General features: G+C 44.8%; 2 long non-coding RNA genes across 7 annotated transcripts; both read right to left on the bottom strand.

Moving 5' to 3' along the window:
* Positions 1 to 11,915: 11,915 nt before the first annotated feature.
* LOC123062149 (uncharacterized) lies at positions 11,916 to 13,680 on the bottom strand. The gene is made up of 2 exons (XR_006429554.1): positions 13,149 to 13,680; positions 11,916 to 12,666 (listed from the first exon to the last, which is right to left on the bottom strand). It is a non-coding gene; the product is annotated as an uncharacterized lncRNA (long non-coding RNA).
* Positions 13,681 to 13,689: 9 nt separating this feature from the next.
* Positions 13,690 to 19,966, bottom strand: LOC123062148 (uncharacterized). 6 transcript variants are annotated; one of them, XR_006429552.1, is made up of 10 exons: positions 19,538 to 19,966; positions 18,930 to 18,994; positions 18,007 to 18,774; positions 17,549 to 17,658; positions 17,007 to 17,098; positions 15,496 to 15,551; positions 15,270 to 15,417; positions 14,821 to 15,108; positions 14,179 to 14,337; positions 13,690 to 14,103 (listed from the first exon to the last, which is right to left on the bottom strand). It is a non-coding gene; the product is annotated as an uncharacterized lncRNA (long non-coding RNA). The 6 variants fall into 6 exon arrangements; XR_006429553.1 differs by having other exon boundaries at positions 14,212 to 14,337; XR_006429549.1 differs by having other exon boundaries at positions 13,690 to 14,337; positions 14,821 to 14,887; positions 14,980 to 15,108.
* Between the last annotated feature and the right edge of the window lie 890 nt (positions 19,967 to 20,856).

The following is a 20,856-nucleotide window of genomic DNA, read 5'->3' as shown; positions in this document are numbered from 1 at the left end:
CGGTGTTGTCCTAATGCAATAAAAGAGAGCAGGAGGGAGAGAGTAGGATTGTATCGGAATGAACAAGGGGGTTTGCTTGCCTGGTAGATCAACAGGGGGCACTGCTCCTCTGACAGGTACTCTGGATCAGTCTCCGGAGCAGGACCTATCGAGAAGGAACGGTGTCGATAATCAAAGACAAGCATATGCAACAATATGATGCATGATCATGGCATGAATATGGTATAAGTTGGTTTGTCATTCATGAAAATGGTACATATGGATAGATTGGATTTTTCTAATCATTTTTCATATATAAATTATTTCAATCTGAGCTACGGTTGAATTTATATGAATTTTTGAAGTTTATATCATTTTCTGGAATTTCCTAATTTATTTTAATACCAGAAAATGATATATTGCGTCAGCATGACAGCAGCATTGCATCAGCAGGTCAAAGGCGCTGGCCAAGTCAAACCTGACGTGTGGGGTCCACACATCAGTGACTCAGTTAGTTAACAGGAGGGTTTATTTAGTCTAATTAGGATTAGTGGGCGCCGGGCCCACTGGTCAGTGACTAACTAGGTAACTAACCTAGGTTAATTAGTGTTAATCTAATACTAACTAAAGTTGTCAGGGGGTGGCCCACGCGTCAGTGACACAAGGGGGGAGGGTCAAACCCGCCGGCGACTCGACGCCAGCGAGGCCTGAGACGGCGGCACGGCTCGGAAAACGCCCACAGGGCATGGGCGATGTTGTTCTTGGGCTCGTTGGAGAGCTCTTGCAGGCGCGCATCTAGTGGTGGTGGAGGCCGGGCCTATGGTGGCCGGAGCCAACGACGGCGAGCAAGTCCGCGGCGGCCGGAGTTCGGTCGAGCTCGGGTTCGAAGCTGCAGTGGGCGTGGCGATGCGGGCGTAGCACCTACGGCCTCTGCGTGGTGCGGGGAAAGGTTTGGACTTGTCGGGGCGACCATTTGGTCACCGGAGCTGCGTCGGCGACGAGCTCAAGCGGCGATGGTCATGGTCATCGGCGAGGCAGTGCCTACGGCATGCAAGCGAGCAAACGGAGAGGGGGAGGAGGAGCAGCAGCTCACAGCGGTCTCGGTGGGCTTGGCGGCGAGCTCGGGGATGCACTGGAGACGGCGGGGCGGCGATGGGGATCCACGGCGGCCGGAGATAAAGACGGTGGCGATGGAGGCGCTCCAGGGCCTCCCGTGGCGCGTGGCTCGGCGGAGAGCTTCAGGGCGAGGTGGCGGAGCTCGCAAACACGGAGAGAGGGCGAGGGGGAGGCGATGGCTGCGGCAACGGTGGCCGGTGGCGACGGCAGCGCTCGGCCGTGAGCGAGAAAGCGAGGGAGAGGAGAGGAGAGGGCTGGGGAGAGTGAGCGGTGTTCAGGGGGGGTGTGGCGTCATCGGGTACCTCTAATGGCGAGCGGGGAAGCAGGAGGTGGTCGACGTGTGCTCGCGTGCGGCGGCCACGCACGCGCGTCCTCCTGGCGGGAGGTGGAGGACGACTGGCATCGCCAGTCGGCTGGGCCGGCTAGAGGAGCTGGGCCGCCAGCTGGGCTGCCAGGCAGGTAAGGCCAGGTGAGCTTTTCTCCATTTTTGTTTTCTTTTCTAATTTCTGACATTTGTTTCTGATTTAATAAAATACAAAATGATTTTATTTTCTTCTAACAATTTTTGCAGGGGCCTAAGGGATTATTCCAAAGCCTCTCACCAAAAATCAGAATTATTGGACAATATTATATATATATATATAAATATTTATCCAATGCAAATAATTACTGGATTAATTCCAAATGCCCAAAATAAATATTTATGAGCTCCTAAAAATATTGGTTTGATTTTTACCTCTGACCAATATTTTCAGAGAGTAACATGAACATTTTCTTGGACCTTTTTGGAGCAATTTTTTTATCTGGGTCATTTCCAGAATGATTTCTGAGGGTTTCCCAAATCCCCATTTCAAATTTAAATGGAATTTAAACATGATGCAAACATGAAGGCTAGCCTAGGTCATACCAGAACTAGGGATGTGACAACTCGCCCCCACTTGAAAGAATCTCGTCCCGAGATTCAGTGGTCGACGGGAAGAAGGTGGGGTACATCAATCGAAGATGATCTTCACGCTCCCAAGTAGCTTCTCTCTCGGAATGATGAGACCACTGAACCTTGAGAAACTTGATGTTATGATGTCGAGTGACACGCTCTGCTTGATCCAGAATGCGGACGGGGTACTCTCGATAAGTGAGGTTATCTTGGAGATCAAGCGTTTCGTGGTCCACTCCGCGGATGGGATCCGAGAAGCAACGCCTGAGTTGGGAGACATGGAAGACATCATGTACTCGAGAAAGATGTGGGGGTAGTTCCAACTGGTAGGCAACCTCTCCTCATTTAGAGAGAATGCGAAAAGGACCAATGTAATGAGGAGCCAACTTGCCCTTGATACCGAAACGATGGGTACCCTTCAAGGGAGTAACCCGAAGATAAGCCTTGTCGCCAACTTCATAAGCCACTTCCTTATGACAACGGTCATACTGGCTCTTTTGATGAGATTGGGCTGTTTTCAAATTCTCACGAATTATGCGAACTTTCTCTTCTGCCTCCTGGATCATATCCGGTCCAAAGAATTGTCTTTCACCGGTTTCTGACCAGTTCAAAGGTGTTCGACATCTTCGTCCATACAGAACCTCAAAAGGAGCTTTCTTGAGGCTGGATTGGTAGCTATTGTTATAAGCAAACTCGGCGAAGGGAAGACACTTCTCCCAATCCATACCGAATGAGATAACACAAGCTCTAAGCATGTCTTCGAGAATTTGGTTGACCCTTTCCACCTGACCACTTGATTGAGGGTGGAAAGCGGTACTGAAGGAAAGATGGGTGCCCATGGCGGTTTGGAAACTCTCCCAGAAATGAGAAGTGAAAAGACTACCACGGTCTGAATTGATCTCTAGTGGGACACCATGAAGTGAAACTATTCGAGAAATATATAAGTCAGCGAGCTGACTAGCAGTGATACTCTCTCGAACAGGTAGGAAGTGAGCCACTTTGGAAAGACGATCAATGACTACGAAGATAGCATTATTCCCTTTCTTGGTCTTGGGAAAGCCGGTGATGAAGTCCATACCAACTTTATCCCATTTTCATTCAGGAATAGCTAAAGGCTGAAGGGTGCCAGCAGGCCTTTGATGCTCTGCCTTAACGCGACGACAAACGTCACAGTTAGAAATGAACTGAGCAATTTCTCTCTTCATCCTAGTCCACCAGAACCTCTGGCGTAGGTCCTGATACATCTTAGTGCTACTGGGATGAATTGTGAGAGGAGATTCATGAGCCTCCTTAAGAATCAATTGTCGCAGATGTTGATTCTTGGGAACCACCAAGCGATTCTCAAAGAAAACAACACCGCGATCATCCATAGAGAAACATCCACCAACTCCCTTCTTAATGTTTCTCTTGATGCGGATAACACCCCTATCAAACTTCTGATTAGTAATGATCTGATCCTCAAGGGTAGGTTTCACCACCAAGGTAGAAAGGAATCCGCGAGGAGCAATGTGAAGGTTAAGCTTACATAATTCCTCATGGAGAAGTGGCTAGCCCTGCTGCAACATGAGATTGTTGCAATAGGACTTACGACTTAGCGCATCAGCCATGACATTACCCTTGCCTGGGGTGTAGGTAATCCCTAAGTCGTAATCTGAGATCAACTCCAACCAACGTCTTTGCCTAAGGTTCAAATCTGGTTGGGTCAAGATATACTTCTGGTGGTCGGTGTAAATCTTGCAACGTTTACCGAGAAGGTAATGTCGCCATGTCTTAAGTGCATAGACTATGGCTGCAAGCTCTAGATCATGTGTAGGATAATTCTCCTCATGTGGATGCAACTATCGAGATGCATAGGCAATCACATGGTGATCTTGCATAAGAATGCAACCTAGTCCCTGTCGTGAGGCGTCGCAGTAGATAACAAAGTCTTTAGTGAAATCCGGTGGCACGAGTATGGGAGCAGAAGTCAGGCATCTTTTCAGTTCCTGAAAACTGTACTCACACTGTGGGTACCACTCAAACTTTTTATCTTTCTTGAGAAGTTCCGTGAGAGGTTTGGCCACTTTGGAGAAGTTTTCAACAAAGCGGCGACAATAACTGGCTAGACCAAGGAAACTCCTAACTTGCTTAACCGTTTCAGGCGGAGTCCAATCAAGAACGGCCTGAACTCTCTCGGGATTGACAGCAATGCCCTTACCAGATATCACGTGGCCCAGGTAGGTCACTTCAGGGAACCAAAATTTGCACTTGGAAAATTTGGCATAAAGACGGTGCTCTCTGAGTTTCTCTAACACAAGTCTAATATGTTCGGCGTGCTCTTCCTCGTTCTTCGAGTAAATAAGAATATCATCAAGGTAGACCACGATGAACTTATCTAAGTACTCCATGAAGATCGAGTTCATCAAGCGGGAGAATGTAGCTGGAGCATTGGTTAGACCAAAGGACATGACGGTGTACTCATACTGGCCATAACGAGTGACAAAAGCCATTTTAGGCATGTCCCCATTTCTGATCTTGATTTGGTGGTAGCCTAACCTCAAATCCATCTTGGAGAAGACTGAGGATCCAGCGAGCTGATCATATAGATCGTTGATCCTGGGAAGCGGATACTTGTTCTTTATCGTGACCAAATTAACGGGGCGATAATCTACAACCATCCGGTCCGTACCATCCTTCTTCTTGACAAGGAGGACGGGGCAAGCCCAGGGAGAAGAACTAGGATGGATGAAACCCTTTTGCAAGGACTCATCAAGTTGTTTCTTAAGCTCGGCTAGCTCTAAGGGTGCCATCTTGTAGGGTCTCCTAGAAATTGGGGTGGTTACTGGGATAAGATCTATGACAAACTCTACATCTCTGTCAGGTGGAATACCTGGCAGTTCCTCAGGAAAGACATCTGGGAAGTCACGGACTACCGGGATATCTTCAAGGTCAGGAAGAGGGTTGGCATTAAGAGAATAGAGTTGGCGCTTTGCAACTCTAGTGGAGACAGTGACTATCTTGCCAGATGGGTGTGTAAGCTGAACAGACCTTGTGTAACAATCAATCTTGGCATAATGAGCTTTCATCCAGTCCATACCCAAGATGATGTTAATATCTGTAGACTTGAGGGCTATAAGTGATGCAAGGAATACAAGTCTGTCAACAAGGATTTCATTACCATGGCTTACACTAGAAGTTTGCCATTTGGATCCAGGAGTTTGAATGACTAGTGGAGAGGGCATATCACAAAATGAAATGTTGTGCAAGTTAGCATAGCTCTCAGAAATGAAGGAGTGAGATGCTCCAGTGTCGAACAGAACCGATGTTGGATGACAATTGACAATGAGTGTACCAAGAACGACATCCGGATCATCATGAGCGTCTCTAGCTGAGACGTGATGCACATGTCCATGTTTAGTGGAAGCTGACTTGGCACTGATCATATGGTGTGAAGGCTTACTACCACGACCAACATACTTCTCGGGCTGGGGTGGAGCAACATGGGTCTGAGTGCAAATACGGGCAATGTGGCCTGGCTCTCCGCACTTGTAACAAATCTTGGAGGTATGACATGGACCCGCATTAACAAGTGGTCTACCAATAGGCATGGGTGTAGCATACGGTTGAACTGGGTGAGGTGCCACACAAGAAGGCCTTGGTGTATAACCGGGTGGAAGAGCGGAGTTTGGGATCCAAATCCGGCGCTTCTGAGAAGTAGAACCGGAAGAAGAACCCAAATCACGGGTGTGCTTACGAGACTCCTCGTAAGTGAGTTGAGTTGTCTCTGCATTAATGGCCTTGTTCACAAGAGCGTGGAATGTATCACTGTGATGCAGGTGGAGATCACGACGCAACTTGGGGTTGAGACCCTTCCGGAACCTAGCCTGCTTCTTGGCGTCTGTGGACACCTCTTCTGTAGCATAGCGGGCAAGGTTCTCAAATTCCCTATTGTAAGCATCAAAAGCCATCTTACTCTGGGTGAAACTACAGAACTCTTCTCTCTTGCGGTCAATGAGAGCCTGAGGAATGTGATGCTCGCGAAAGGCCTCAGTGAAATCTCTCCAGGTGGTTATCTAGCCAGCTGGAAGCATAGCCTCATAGTTCTGCCACCAAAGACTAGCAGGACCTACCAGGTGATATGTAGCATAGGTGACCTTGTCACCTTCAGCTATGTTCGCAGAACGCAGCTTGTGTGTGATACTACGGAGCCAGTCATCTGCATCAAGTGGTTCAATGGAATAATGGAAGGTAGGTGGTTTCAGGACCAATGAAGTCATGATGGACACAAACTCTTTGTGCTGATGGGGGGGTGTTCTCCTCAATACGTGCTAGCAAGCGGTTAGACTCACGCTTGTTCCTCTCCATCTCTAAGATGAACTCTGCCAACGAAGACTGATCGGGTAGGATCCTCATCCCTACCATCTCCGTGGTTCCGGCTAACGAGCAATAGAACTTCGGTTAACCGGCAACATCCTGAAGACTAAACCAAGGAAAACAAGGATGGATTCAGCATCAACTATAGGATGCAGAAGGTAGCACAAGAATTTAGTATCTCTCAAACTCCTAGGACAATTCCGGCAGCATAACAGCGGTAGAATGCTCAAAATGAAACATTCTGCAAAGACGGGGTAGCACCAAACTCAACATCATCACTCAAGGTTCAAAATATTACTAAACAGGCTACACCGGAGATACTCGAACTGGGATATGACTCAGATCAACCAATCCTAAGAGACTACGGAGTAGTAACACGTGATCCTGATAGACAAAAGAGGAAGCCTAGTTTCTTAACCCCTTAGGAAAGATAGGATGACTCAGATCAGAAGGGCATGAGGTATAAGGAGTAAAAGAGCCTTACGTTCCCTTCCACAATCAATTCCCTTATATAACTAAATAATTTCTAGACTCAACTTCGACCAGGTTGGCTTGGAATCCTACAGGCAGTCAGGCTCTGATACAAACTGTCGGGACCCCGATTCCAAGTCACATCGATCTAGCCGGTAACACCTCATATCACTTTGCGGCCTTCACGCACGGTATTCCACGGGTGTCGCCTTACCCTGGCCCGGGACCGTTTGCGCCTTTTGGCTCACGTATATGATTGTGTCGCTAGCATCCATATGACAGAGAACCCAGGCCGACATGGCTAGTCGTGAACCCAAAGCGGCACTAACCCATGGGGACAGGCATACATGATTCACATCGAGCATGTCGGTCAACAGCGTGTGAATCCGGGCTGTAGCATGGCTAGCAGGACTCCGGATGTCACCGCGTGACATTTCCCCGAAGGGACAGACACAGGAACGAAGTGAAGCACATGCCGGCCAGTCAAGTGTCCTGAGCAGTAGTGCTGGGCTAGCAGGACTCCGGTGAACCGGGCTTGTAGCGGACTACTATGGCTCAAGGAAGCACTAGACTACATTTCCCCATAAGAAGAGGCTGCCAAGGATAAACAACTAGATTGTCGGATCTCACACATAGCAATACACGTCACACGTACGCATAACATGCAAGTATGTGCTGTACAACATGGCATCACAACATAACGCAAACTCATATAGATAAAGGCTCAGAAGAGCCACATAGCATTAATACAAACAGGGGTCACATGACCCATCATTCAGAGCATACAAGCAACGGAAGCATTACATGTCTGAGTACAGACAACTACAAAGGAAAAGGCTAAGAAGCCTGACTATCTACAAGTCCCTCCCAAGGGTACAAGATCGTAGCTGAGGTGCAAGCTACTCGTCGAAGTCCAAGCGGTACTACTAGGTGAGACAGATGTCTCACCTGCAAAACATAAATAAAGCAAACGTGAGTACAAAGGTACTCAGCAAGACTTACATCAGATCCTATCATACATGCATTTGTATCAAGAAGGTAATGTGGGGTTTAGTTGCAGCAAGCCAGCTTTGACTCAGTGGCTATCCTGTTCTACGACAACGAGAAACTTCTTTGAGGTGAGGCAGCGCACACGAGTCCACTAATCACCACATCAATACACCACTATGGATTCATCCTCGTCTTCTTACGAGAAGGCCATCCATAGCACTCACACTTGTCTTGAGCATTTTAGAGTATCCACTTTAAGTTGTCTATGTACCCACGTAAGCATCCAAGAAGTCCATAACCGAGGACATGGCTATTCGAATAGATCATGATAACCCTGCAGGGGTGTGTACTTCTTCACACACGCTCTCACCACTTATCACCATGTACACGTCATGTACCTCGGCAACCTTCAAGCGGAAGCCTGGCGAGGGTGTCGGCCATGACCTGACTAACCACACAAGACTCTAGTCCAGGTTTATCGCCTATTCGGGTTCCATCCGCAAGGAGATCCGGCCGGGGTGTCGCTCACGGCCCCAAACGAATGTGAGCAGGGTTCCAAGCCCACCATCGCGGATGATCTACCTTGGTACACCGTGCCACTGTGCCTAGTCTGTCCCAAGCCCACCTGGCCGGGTGCCACTTGGTAGACTACTAACACTACCTACAAACACCAGAAACTATTTGCGACTCCTGGACAGAGATCAAGTTGGCTAATAAGTCGAGTGGGGCACTTAAGCATTCCAATGTGTGGTAGTAGCTCGTCATTGGACAACATACACGAAACTCAGTGCTTAAGGACGGTTCCAGTGAGACAACCCACCATGTACTCCTACATGGCCTCTCACCGCTACCTTTACCAAATCGTGTTCACACGCTTAACTCTCATCACCAGAACATATCGTACCACTCCAATTCATTCCCGATGAATCAGACCTGACACAACTCTAAGCAATAGCAGGCATGGCATGGCAAGAACACAACATGGCTCAATCAACTCCTACACATGCTAGTGGGTTTTAACTATTTACAGTGGCAATGACAGGTCATGAAGAGGAATGGGTTCAACTACCGCAGCATAAAGTAGCAGTTGAATCATTGTTGTCCTAATGCAATAAAAGAGAGCAGGAGCAAGAGAGTAGGATTGTATCGGAATGAACAAGGGGGTTTGCTTGCCTAGTAGATCAACAGGGGGGCACTGCTCCTCTGACATGTACTCTGGATCAGTCTCCGGAGCAGGACCTATCAAGAAGGAACGGTGTCGATAATCAAAGACAAGCATATGCAACAATATGATGCATGATCATGGCATGAATATGTGATGCTAATTGAGCTAATGCAACTGGCTTTTATTTGGATGAAATCCATTTGAACCAAAGATTCAAATGCATCTCTAAAATAAGCTCTTTATATAAGCCATTTTAGTGTTTCACTTATGCAGTAGGTATAAGTTGGTTTGTCATTCATGAAAATGGTACAGATGGATAGATTGGATTTTTCTAATCATTTTTCATATATAAATTATTTCAATCTGAGCTACGGTTGAATTTATATGAATTTTTGAAGTTTATATCATTTTCTGGAATTTCCTAATTTATTTTAATACCAGAAAATGATATATTGCGTCAGCATGACAGCAGCATTGCATCAGCAGGTCAAAGGCACTGACCAAGTCAAACCTGACGTGTGGGGTCCACACGTCAGTGACTCAGTTAGTTAACAGGAGGGTTTATTTAGTCTAATTAGGATTAGTGGGCGCCGGGCCCACTGGTCAGTGACTAACTAGGTAACTAACCTAGGTTAATTAGTGTTAATCTAATACTAACTAAAGTTGTCAGGGGTGGCCCACGCGTCAGTGACACAAGGGGGGAGGGTCAACCCCGGTCAGCGGGTCAAACCCGCCGGCGAGGCCCGAGACGGCGGCGCGGCTCAGAAAACGCCCACAGGGCACGGGCGAGGCTGTTCTTGGGCTCGTTGGAGAGCTCTTGCAGGCGCGCATCTAGTGGTGGTGGAGGCCGGGCCTATGGTGGCCGGAGCCAACGACGGCGAGCAAGTCCGCGGCGGCCGGAGTTCGGTCGAGCTCGGGTTCGAAGCTGCAGTGGGCGTGGCGATGCGGGCGTAGCACCTACGGCCTCTGCGTGGTGCGGGGAAAGGTTTGGACTTGTCGGGGCGACCATTTGGTCACCGGAGCTGCGTCGGCGACGAGCTCAGGCGGCGACGGTCACGGTCATCGGCGAGGCAACGGCTACGGCATGCAAGCGAGCAAACGGAGAGGGGGAGGAGGAGCAGCAGCTCACAGCGGTCTCGGTGGGCTTGACGACGAGCTCGGGGATGCACTGGAGACGGCGGGGCGGCGATGGGGATCCACGGCGGCCGGAGATGAAGACGGCGGCGATGGAGGCGCTCCAGAGCCTCCCGAGGCGCGTGGCTCGACGGAGAGCTTCAGGGCGAGGTGGCAGAGCTCGCAGACACGGAGAGAGGGCGAGGGGGAGGCGATGGCTGCGGCAACGGTGGCCGGTGGCGACGGCAGCGCTCGGCCGTGAGCGAGAAAGCGAGGGAGAGGAGAGGAGAGGGCTGGGGAGAGTGAGCGGTGTTCAGGGGCGTGCGTGGCGTCGTCGGGTGCCTCCAACGGCGAGCGGGGAAGCAGGAGGTGGCCGGCGTGTGCTCGCGCGCGGCGGCCACGCGCGCGCGTCCTCCTGGCGGGAGGTGGAGGACAACTGGCATCGCCAGTCGACTGGGTCGGCTAGAGGAGCTGGGCCGCCAGCTAGGCTGCCAGGCAGGTAAGGCCAGGTGAGCTTTTCTCCATTTTTATTTTCTTTTCTAATTTCTGACATTTGTTTCTGATTTAATAAAATAATAAATCATTTTTATTTTCTTCTGACAATTTTTGCAGGGGCCTAAGGGATTATTCCAAAGCCTCTCACCAAAAATCAAAATTATTGGACAATATTATATATATATATAATATTTATCCAATGCAAATAATTACTGGATTAATTCCAAATGCCCAAAATAAATACTTATGAGCTCCTAAAAATATTGGTTTGATTTTTACCTCTGACCAATATTTTTAGAGAGTAACATGAACATTTTCTTGGACCTTTTTGGAGCAATTTTTTTTATCTGGGTCATTTCCAGAATGATTTCTGAGGGTTTTCCAAATCCCCATTTCAAATTTAAATGGAATTTAAACATGATGCAAACATGAAGGCTAGCCTAGGTCATACCAGAACTAGGGATGTGACAACGGACCCAAAGGTCTACAAAGAACTACTCACGCATCATCGAAGAGGCACTAATGAAGGCGGTGAACCCCATCCGAGATGGTGTCTAGATTGGATCTGGTGGTTCTGGACTCTGCAATGGCTGGATGAATATTTCGTTGACTTCCCTAGGGTTCTGAGATTTTTGGGTTTATTTATAGAGCAAAGAGGTGGTCCGGGGGCATCCGAGGTGGGCACAACCCACTGATAACCCACAAGTACTAGTAGAATGCCCGTGCATTGCTATGGGCACATGTCGAATGCTTGTGCATTGCCATAGAATAATAACAATAAATGTTATAAGCATGGTGGCATCTGTTCTCCATCATACAGTGACAAATAGAAACTCTATTCCACTTTCCTTCTCGGCAATCTTCGTGTTTTTAACCAGCCGTATCGCTCGCCACCAAATATATACCATCCATGATTAAATAGTACAAGGTACACAAAGCTTACAATGGCTTAGACTTGTAATGCACATCTTAATTTTAGCAATAATAACATCATCGATGCAACCTTCAATAATAAGTTGATTGTAAATAGAAAAAGTTTGGTTTATCTTAAATCAATATTTCTTTTACAATGCCATGAACCTGGTGTCAGTAGAAAACTCTAAAACACCCAATGCAATGGGAAGAAAAAATCGAATATATCATTTTTTTAGATAAAAAGATCTCATGAAGATCAAGTATTCACCTCTCTTCAATTCATACGTGATTGCCTCCAAACAACAAACTTACACAGGGATATTGATCAAAATACAATTGTATTTCACGTGCATGAGTGTAGTGCGTTGGTTGTGAGTGCTTGAGTCAAATAATATACTCCCTCCTTTCCATATTATTTGTCTTCAATTTGTCTACATACGGATGTATCTAACCTAGACTACAAACTTCAGAAGGGGCTCGCATGGATGACCCAACCACTAATAAGATTACATCACAAAAAACGATATAACTGTGGAGAGGATGCACGGAGCCACAAAGCAACAATGAATAGTCGAGCACAACATCGAGGACATGACAGTTTCGATTTTGCATACGGGCTTCATAGGAGAAGGTTGCAAGCCACGCAATGACGTAGATCAACGCAACATTCGGGGAGCACCGCTTGCTGAAAATTGTTCTCATAGTCATCGTTGCCGCAGTGGCCTCGCCGCCCACAGCTCTGACTTCTTTGTGACAGTCAGAAACCAGCAAAGGCACACCCATGGGTGCACCGGACCTTCGACGCTAGAAGGACAAGACGCAACCCCGCTCTGCTTGCCACCATTCTCGTTCAGGTGAGTGTACTGATTGTATATACATGAGATATTCACATGTACGCCAGAAATCCACTATCATAAATAAACACTTAGTCTACAAATAGACATTAGATAAAAAAGAAGCAAAGTGTATCGCGGGCTTATTAATGTATTGGCGAAAGAAGAACAGAACAATTTACATATGTAGAACAACTTTCGCATCACAAACCTAAGGCACCTGAGGAGACATGGATGACAACAGCAGCGTGTGACAGTAATCCACTAATCACTGCTATCCAGTACAGAAATAAATCTTGAATCTGCACAAACAATTGATGTCATGAAGTGCAAAAACTAAAGCTTGAAGCTTTGCAAAATATCAACTGATTTAGAGAACTAATTCGGTAGATTTAAAACAATTATATGGGACAATATTCAGGAGACACAGTTATCCATTCAATTAAACAATCACGCAAACAGGGAAGAAAATACTCATATCCAGAGATCGGCTTCTCTCAACATTGAGATTTAAATGAATGAGAACCCTTAAATCTATGTCTGTATTTGCTTGTATTTTCAGAGATGTGCCCGCAAACTTGTTTAGTCATCAATTCAACAGATATGCATTTCCATTGTAAAATTATTCCTTGCAGGGTACACCTGTGCAACTAACAAGTATTTCTAAACACCCGCAAAAAAACAAGTATTTCTATAAAACAAATATTACCATCTTATTACTAACAGCCACATCAATGGCCGAGTTACAGAGCACAAGGGAGGAAGAGTGGTAGGAGAAGGAAACCGGGAGATTTATCGAGCCGGCGAGGAAGTAGAAAGGATCACCAACCACCAGCTGCTAAGTTGGCCATGAAATTCATATGCATAGCAGGAAGATGACCATAACATATTGGGAGAAAAAAGTACATAGACATTTCCAACATTTACTGGAAGAAAAATATACTTCAGAACATACTCTAAAACAATGTCTAGAATTATGTATAATATCATTGATTGTGTTTTTTCTTACCCTCCTAAGGTAAATAACAGATTCGTTGCGGTGCTCGGTTATAACAAATACATGCTAGGTGATGGATTATGCAAACAAAATGTAGTACATGGCATCATCTGTACAAACAAATACATGCTAGGTAACAGATTTTTGTTTTGTTTTGCATGATGAGTGGATTACTGCCACATCCGGTTTGAAGCATACAGTTTCAGGTTTGTATATACGTGAACCTCAGCTGAATATGTCCCTATATACGTGAACCTGGTGTAAAAGCATACAGTTTCAGGTTTGTATATACGTGAACCTCAGCTGAATATGTCCCTATATACGTCCCTATATATGTGGCCCTGGCATAGGATTATCAAACGCATGTAAACATACATATGCAGGATTTTGATTGTCTCGAATCTCTCTACTCCTTAGGTCGTCCCTTCTAAATGACAAGCAAAGCTAGTTACAGATATGAGAATAAGATAGGGTCCAAGTAAATTTAATGTTCCCATTTAGGACTCTCAAAATGCACAGGTCCAATAAGATAAAACTATTGATCTAACCTAACAAAGCATGAGGGGAAGAAAAGATAAATTTCAGAGTACCTAAGTTTTTTTTCACTATGAGTAGAGGAGCGAGGCGTTGGACCTGTGCAACGCAAAGGGCATATGCAATCTTACTAAGTTGATGAAGGAGTCTTATAGGTATTCCTTTTGGAGCTTCACACAGAACTCAAAGTCTTTGTCATCCAGAAGTACTATAAATATCATTTGTCAAAGGAGTAACACGGATGATCAACGAAATGAGAAATGAAATCAGCATGAAATATTACCATATATAGATCAATGTTCCCATCCTTACTCACACTAAAATGAACGAATCCCTGACTGCGGCTTGTGAAGAGGGTGGATGTTGGCTTTTACTGGCCAATTTCAAAGTCATAGGCAGAAGAATTTCGATGAACCACTAAACGATCAATGTAAATTTGGACCTAAAATAAAGAAACAAAGTATTTAACCCACTTTCTTTCATTTCCCAATGGGCTATCATCAGATAAGGACAATAAAGACAACAATTTAAATATGGTATAGGCAACAATGACTATGGAAAATAAATAGCATGGACACGTTTTACTCTATACATAAATATCCACACTTTAGTGAAAAAGGTAGACACACTAAGCTGATCCATGTGCGACCAAGCTAAGAAAAGAGAAAAAAATATCCAAATGGATTTCAGCAAACATATCTGATTAAAGCCAACCGTTTCCACTGTTTATTTTAACAAAAAAATAGCTCTCTACATCCCTCTATATTGTCTTGTTATATATCTACCAAATGGAGCAAAATGTTATCCTAAATAACTTACAGACATCAATTTGTGCTTCAAAAACTAATGTGAATTTAGTTACTAAAAATTTATAACCTACTCATATAACATGAGATCAAGGATCGGCGTCAAGTGGTTGCTGTACCTGCAGAATGTTGTGATTTTTTGAGTCCGACTGCTACTCTCGTACAGTATCAAATATACAGAATAACCTGGCCAGTTGCAGTGAATTGTTGAGATGCTATAGAGAATATCCAAGCCAATAGTGATTAAACAACAACATAAGAAAAGAGCATGAGCGAACCAAGAACATCAACTGGATGGCTTAAATTATCAAATAGATCAATCAAAACTACTGATCGAGCAGCTATGCTGAGAAGATGTTGAGCGTGGAGCACCCTGATGCTTCTGCCACCGAGCATGCACTCCGGTCCTGCACGTATATCCACCATGTAGAAACACATACAAAGGACTGTTAATTTCTACTGTCGCCAGCAGATTGATTGCAAGGAAGGCGGGGTTGACCTTGTAAAAGACTGAAGATCTTTCGGCCTTGTTGAAGCCAGCATGAAGGTCAAGGAGAGAAGGGCATACCTCGGTGGTCATCGCCGCATCCTCAGCTACAATCTACCTGCAATTCGTCGAGAGGGTGTCGGAGATGCTGCTGCAAACTGGAGCATAAGAAGAAAAAAAGCAATGCCATCCTTAGGATCAAACTGGAGCTCCTCTACATCCTCTAGACCTGGAGCGCAAACACAATTTTAATCATTTGAGCAACTCATATCAGCAGGCATATAATGATGGATGAGTGCTCACTCACCTTTGCCAGTGCAGTTTCTGATTAAACTATTTGGATGGAACATTCCAGCCTCTCATCTGCTAAGAGAAAAAACTCATATGTCAGCATTGACATTGTGCTACGTCTGAGGGCATCCAATATATGGATCAACAACCAAAATAAAGAAAATGAGCATGAATCGAGGGGATGAGATGAGTCAAAGTGGTATTTGCAATCAACAAGACATAGTGTAGACTAATCAAGTCTCTTCTCTATGCACCTCTATTGGGTCTGCAAAAAATGAAGAGCAATCTTGTGCCTTTATATAAGTTCATATTACATAGGAAAAACTATCACATGAGAACAATCCCATAAATACAAGACATCCGTGTTGCATATGAGGATTTGACATGTAGGCATTTCCTTTTTGTTCCTAGTAGACATGACAGAAAAAAAATCAGCTTCCAAAACTTCTTTCAAGCAAACTTTGGACTTAAACCAAATACCAAATCTTATTTATTTATAAAGAATATGTATTAGATGCAATGCTTTATAGTATTAGCTTAAATCATTGGAAGCATCAGCAAGTCCTTTTGCTACAACTTTCATATCCTTCATCATGCACCTAGTAGATTGAACTTTTTCAGCCAAGAGGCTTCAAATGTCTACAAAACTATTTAAGCACAGGTAGTGCACTATAAGGCGAAACTATTAGCATAGATAGTGTGCTATAAGGCAAAACTATTAGCACAGTGTATTAAGTGGATATATCTGGCCATCCAGAACCATCTATGTGATCAATCGTTCGGAAAAACTACCAAAAGTATGCAAAAGAAAGCACGTTATATTCAGTAAACACCGGAAACTGTATTCTTAAGTAAACGAATTTTAAGAAATCCATAAGCCCAAAACACAGCGGATTAGGATCAGATCAGAAATGCTTTGAGCTGTAGGACATCCCCTAATGCCCAAGAGAGGTGACGACAAAAATCTAAGCTATGCCAAAAGTACAGGGAAGGAAGCTTTTAGACAAAGTTGTATTCCCTCCGTCTCAAAATAAGTGTCTCAACTCTAATATAACTTTATATTAAAGTTAGTACAAAGTTGAGACACTTATTTTGGGACAGAGCGAGTAGTAAGCAAGCACCGAAAAGTTTCTAAGATGTGTGCAGCCTGCGGAATATACACTGTGCGCATATAAAAGGTAGTACTTTGACATGTATTGGAGTAGACATGCAATTTAAAAGCTAATAATTTGTCATGAGCTCCTCTACATAACTTGTAACATGGCTCATATTAGCTTGAAAACCCAAAAGATACTGGCAACAGTATGTGTAAAAGAACTATGCTTGTCCAAGACCAACAGCAATAGAAGTGCTACTCCACTGGACAAACAAGCGACAGTCCAACTTAAAAATATCATAGTAATACTGACACTTGATTTGTCGCCTTGAATTGAAGAATTACTATGGACAATAAATAAAAGGGTTGAATGACCATCAGCATTGTGCAAAAAGAGAACATTTCAGGCAGATGGGGAAGAGTGCCCAAACCTCCACCAAGCAGTTACTTCTGTAGCTACAATTCTTTCTCTTGTTTCAGGAAGAAGAGTGTAGCGATCCCTCATGAATCCTTCAAATCCAGACTGAGATAGATAGTGATGAGAATTCAGTATTTATTACTTGCACCTGAAGCCTATTTCCATAATAATAAAGTAAAACAGTTTCGCTTCAGCTAAAACTAATTAAATTATTTTGCTTATGTGACACTACATCTAACAAAGTTCCTGCCTGCTGACATGTTGCATTCGATCCCAAAAAGAATGAATACATGACATATTGACATAGCTGTAGCATGCCCATTCCTATTTCAATGGTCTTCTACAAGGACCGTCTCATATCCCATCAACCATGGAAAAACTTCTGGTAAGGCTACAGATGCCTTCGTACTTAATAATCTCCTATAAATCCCTATCATATTAGAGCTCAAGCAGAGTTGGAGAAATATGCAGAGTCCAGAATTTAGCAGGAACTACAAGGTCCGTTTCTTTGGGAATGGTGGCAAAAGGACCAAGACAAGTTAGTGAAAGAAACACCTGAGTTGTCTTTAGCAGGGAGTATCCTTGTATCCCAGAATTTATAAGCAGGCTTCCAGACTTCTTCACGGTGACCTCTGTGGTGTGCTTTTCAGAACCAAGTTTGAATCCTGAAAAGAAGTCCATTGTATAAGTAATTAGATAACTCTGAAATGATTCATCAGGGAGGGACTTTTTCCTTTACCATGACATTTTGCAATATACCAATGTGAATATTTACCACAGTAAATGTAAGAAAGTTATTTGTCAAAACAAAAACAAAATTAGCAAATAATTGAGAAGAAACAGTCTGCTCAATTATCATAATCCTCCTTTTTGACTATCAGTGGATCTACCAGGAATATAAGTTTTAAGGAGAAAATAGAAGGCATACAGGAATATAAGTTATTTGTCAGCACTAAAATCAACCCATTAGAATAGTGGAGCAGAGTAGACCAGGGAGGGAACCGGTGGCTTACCAGATTACCGGAGTGGAAGGAGACCCCCCCCCCCCCCCCCGCGCACACACACAACATGTAGCCGGCTCTGTCGTGGACCTGCGTGTGTGAGGAAACCTCGCCAGGGAATCACAAATCGAAACCGCATCAACGAACCATGATCGCCACACGAAGAATCACAAGATACATATATCACTAACATTAATTGGCTACTGACTAAATCATAACACACGCAAAAAAACAGTTATATACAGCATAAGGAAAAACAAATCATCATGTGAATCTCATCCTTGACATATGTACAGCAGAGGCCTTGATGTGTCAAGAACCCTTGACACATCAAAAGTTGCAAACACTTTGATGCGAATCTCATCATTCTATCGTCAAGTAAATAGCTGCAAACAATCTGATCCGTGAAGAAGAGTTTTTTACAAAATATGGCACATACAAGAATCTTGTAGGAATCACTGATATGGACAAGATCAGAGCTAATTTAGCACTTGAGGGCCTATAAAACTGAAACATGTTTCTCTGATGCCTTTTTTAGGTGATAGAAACAAGAAAAGGCATTGCAAGTATAGTAGAGCAGAGCAAGGCAGAGGAGGGAACCGGTGGCTTACCATCTTGCCGGAGTAGAAGAAGAACAGGGGCGAAACTGTCGCAAGCAGCAGGCATCACAATTTGCATGTGTGAATGACAGACATGAACTCGTGCAGCCGTACCCGCAGATGTAACCGGCACACAAAGAATCGCAAGATACATATCTCAATAACCTTGCTTGGCTGCTCTCTAAATCATAAATAAAACACAGAAAATTTGAGTGTGAGTCTCACGTCGCATTTGTTCAGAGCTGACTTTTTTAGGTTATAAAAAATCATTGAAAAACTGAAACTTGTACAAGAACAGTGGAGCAGAGTAGAGCAGGTAGGGAACCAGTGGCTTACCAGATTGCCAGAGTGGAAGAAGAATCCCCCCGCACGCACCACACGCAGCCGGCTCTGTCGTGCACCTGCGTGTGTGAGGGAACCTCGTCAGGGAATCACAAATCTAAACCGCATCTGGGAACCATGACCGGCACACGAAGAAAGAATCACAAGATACATATTATCACTGACATTGATTGGCTACTGACTAAATCATAAAACACAAAAAGTAATTCAGTTGTATACAGTACAGCATAAGGCCCAAACAAAACAAATTATCATGTGAATCTCATCCTTGACACATGTACAACAGAGGCTTTGATGTCATGACAAGTTGCAAACACTTTCGCATCCTTGTCTCATCAAGTAAATAGCTGCAAACACATTGATGTGTCAAGAACAGTTTTTTTCACAAAATTTCGCACATACAAGAAGTCAAGAACCCTTGTAGGAATAGCTGGTATATACAAGAGCAGGGCTAATTTAGCACTTGTTGAGAAGCTATAAAAACTGAAAGCCTACAGAACTGAAACGTGTTTCTCTGGTTCAGACCGGCCCTTTTTAGGTGATATAGAAACTTGAAAGATATTGCAAGTAGAGTGGAGTAGAGGAGGGAACCGGTGGCTTACCATCGTGCTGGAGTGGAAGAAGAACAGGGGCGCCGGAGGAGAGGCCATCAGGGTGGAAGAACGGGAGTCCCCACGGTCGGTGTTGTGTTGTTGTGGAGAAGGAGCCGACCGTCGGTGTCGTCTCACGGCAACTCCTCCTGGTGGTCCGCCTCCGTCGTCAGACGAGACCCCCATCAGTGCGTCCGTCCATGGAGGATTCCGATCTTCCCATCCACGGCGAGGCAGAGGTAGAGGTGGGAATCACGCACCACGGCGGCCGGGAACGCCATGGCCGCTGCTTGATGTGGGGCCTGGGCAGGGAGAGGGTGAGGGCAGCGGCGGCGGGGGTGGGCGGTGGATGGGGGCGGCCATGTCGGAGGGAGAGGGGAACGAGATGCAGACGGCTGCCCCTGGAGACGGGAGACGAGGTAGGGGCTAGTGAGGGATATAGACAGAGGGAGTCCACCGGATCTGTCGCGACCGTAAAACCAACGGAGGGGAGTTGGTGGACGGAACGAAAAAAAATCTACTAAGGTTAACCTAGAAAAAAACCGGACGAAAGTGGTGGGACAAAAATTGACCGGCGGAGACTACCAACTGCTCCATTAGGAGTAGAGATAGGGGATCGCAACCGTTTCGAGTGTAGAGTATTTAACCCAAATTTATTGATTCGACACAAGGGGAGACAAAGAATATTCTCAAGTATTAGCAGCTGAGTTGTCAATTCAATCACACCTGGAAACTTCATATCTGCGGCAAGGTATTTAGTAGCAAAGTAATATGATAATAGTGGTAATGGTGGCAAAAGGTAACGATAGCAAAAGTAATATTTTTGGGTTTTGTAGTGATTGTAACAGTAGCAACGGAAAAGTAAATAAGCGAAGAACAATATAGAAAAAGCTTGTAGGCATTGGATCGGTGATGGAGAATTATGCCGGATGCGATCAATCATGTAACAGTCATAACCTAAGGTTACACAGAACTAGCTCCAGTTCATCAATGTAATGTAGGCATGTATTCTGAATAAAGTCATACGTGCTTATGGAAAAGAACTTGCATGACATCTTTTGTCCTACCCTCCCGTGACATCGCGGTCCTATTGGAAACTAAAGGATATTAAGGCCTCCTTTTAATAGAGTACCGGACCAAAGCATTAACACATAATAAATACATGAACTCCTCAAACTACGGTCATTACCGATAAGTATCCTGATTATTGTCACTTCGGGGTTAACGGATCATAACACAAAATAGGTGACTATAGACTTCAAGATAGGATCAAGAACTCTCATATATTGATGAAAACATAATAGGTTCATATCTGAAATCATGGCACTCGA

The sequence above is a fragment of the Triticum aestivum genome, chromosome 3A (assembly GCF_018294505.1).
Source record: "Triticum aestivum cultivar Chinese Spring chromosome 3A, IWGSC CS RefSeq v2.1, whole genome shotgun sequence".
NCBI lineage: Eukaryota > Viridiplantae > Streptophyta > Magnoliopsida > Poales > Poaceae > Triticum > Triticum aestivum.
Note: the sequence above shows the minus strand (reverse complement) of the source record. Positions and strands in the feature narration are given on the sequence as shown.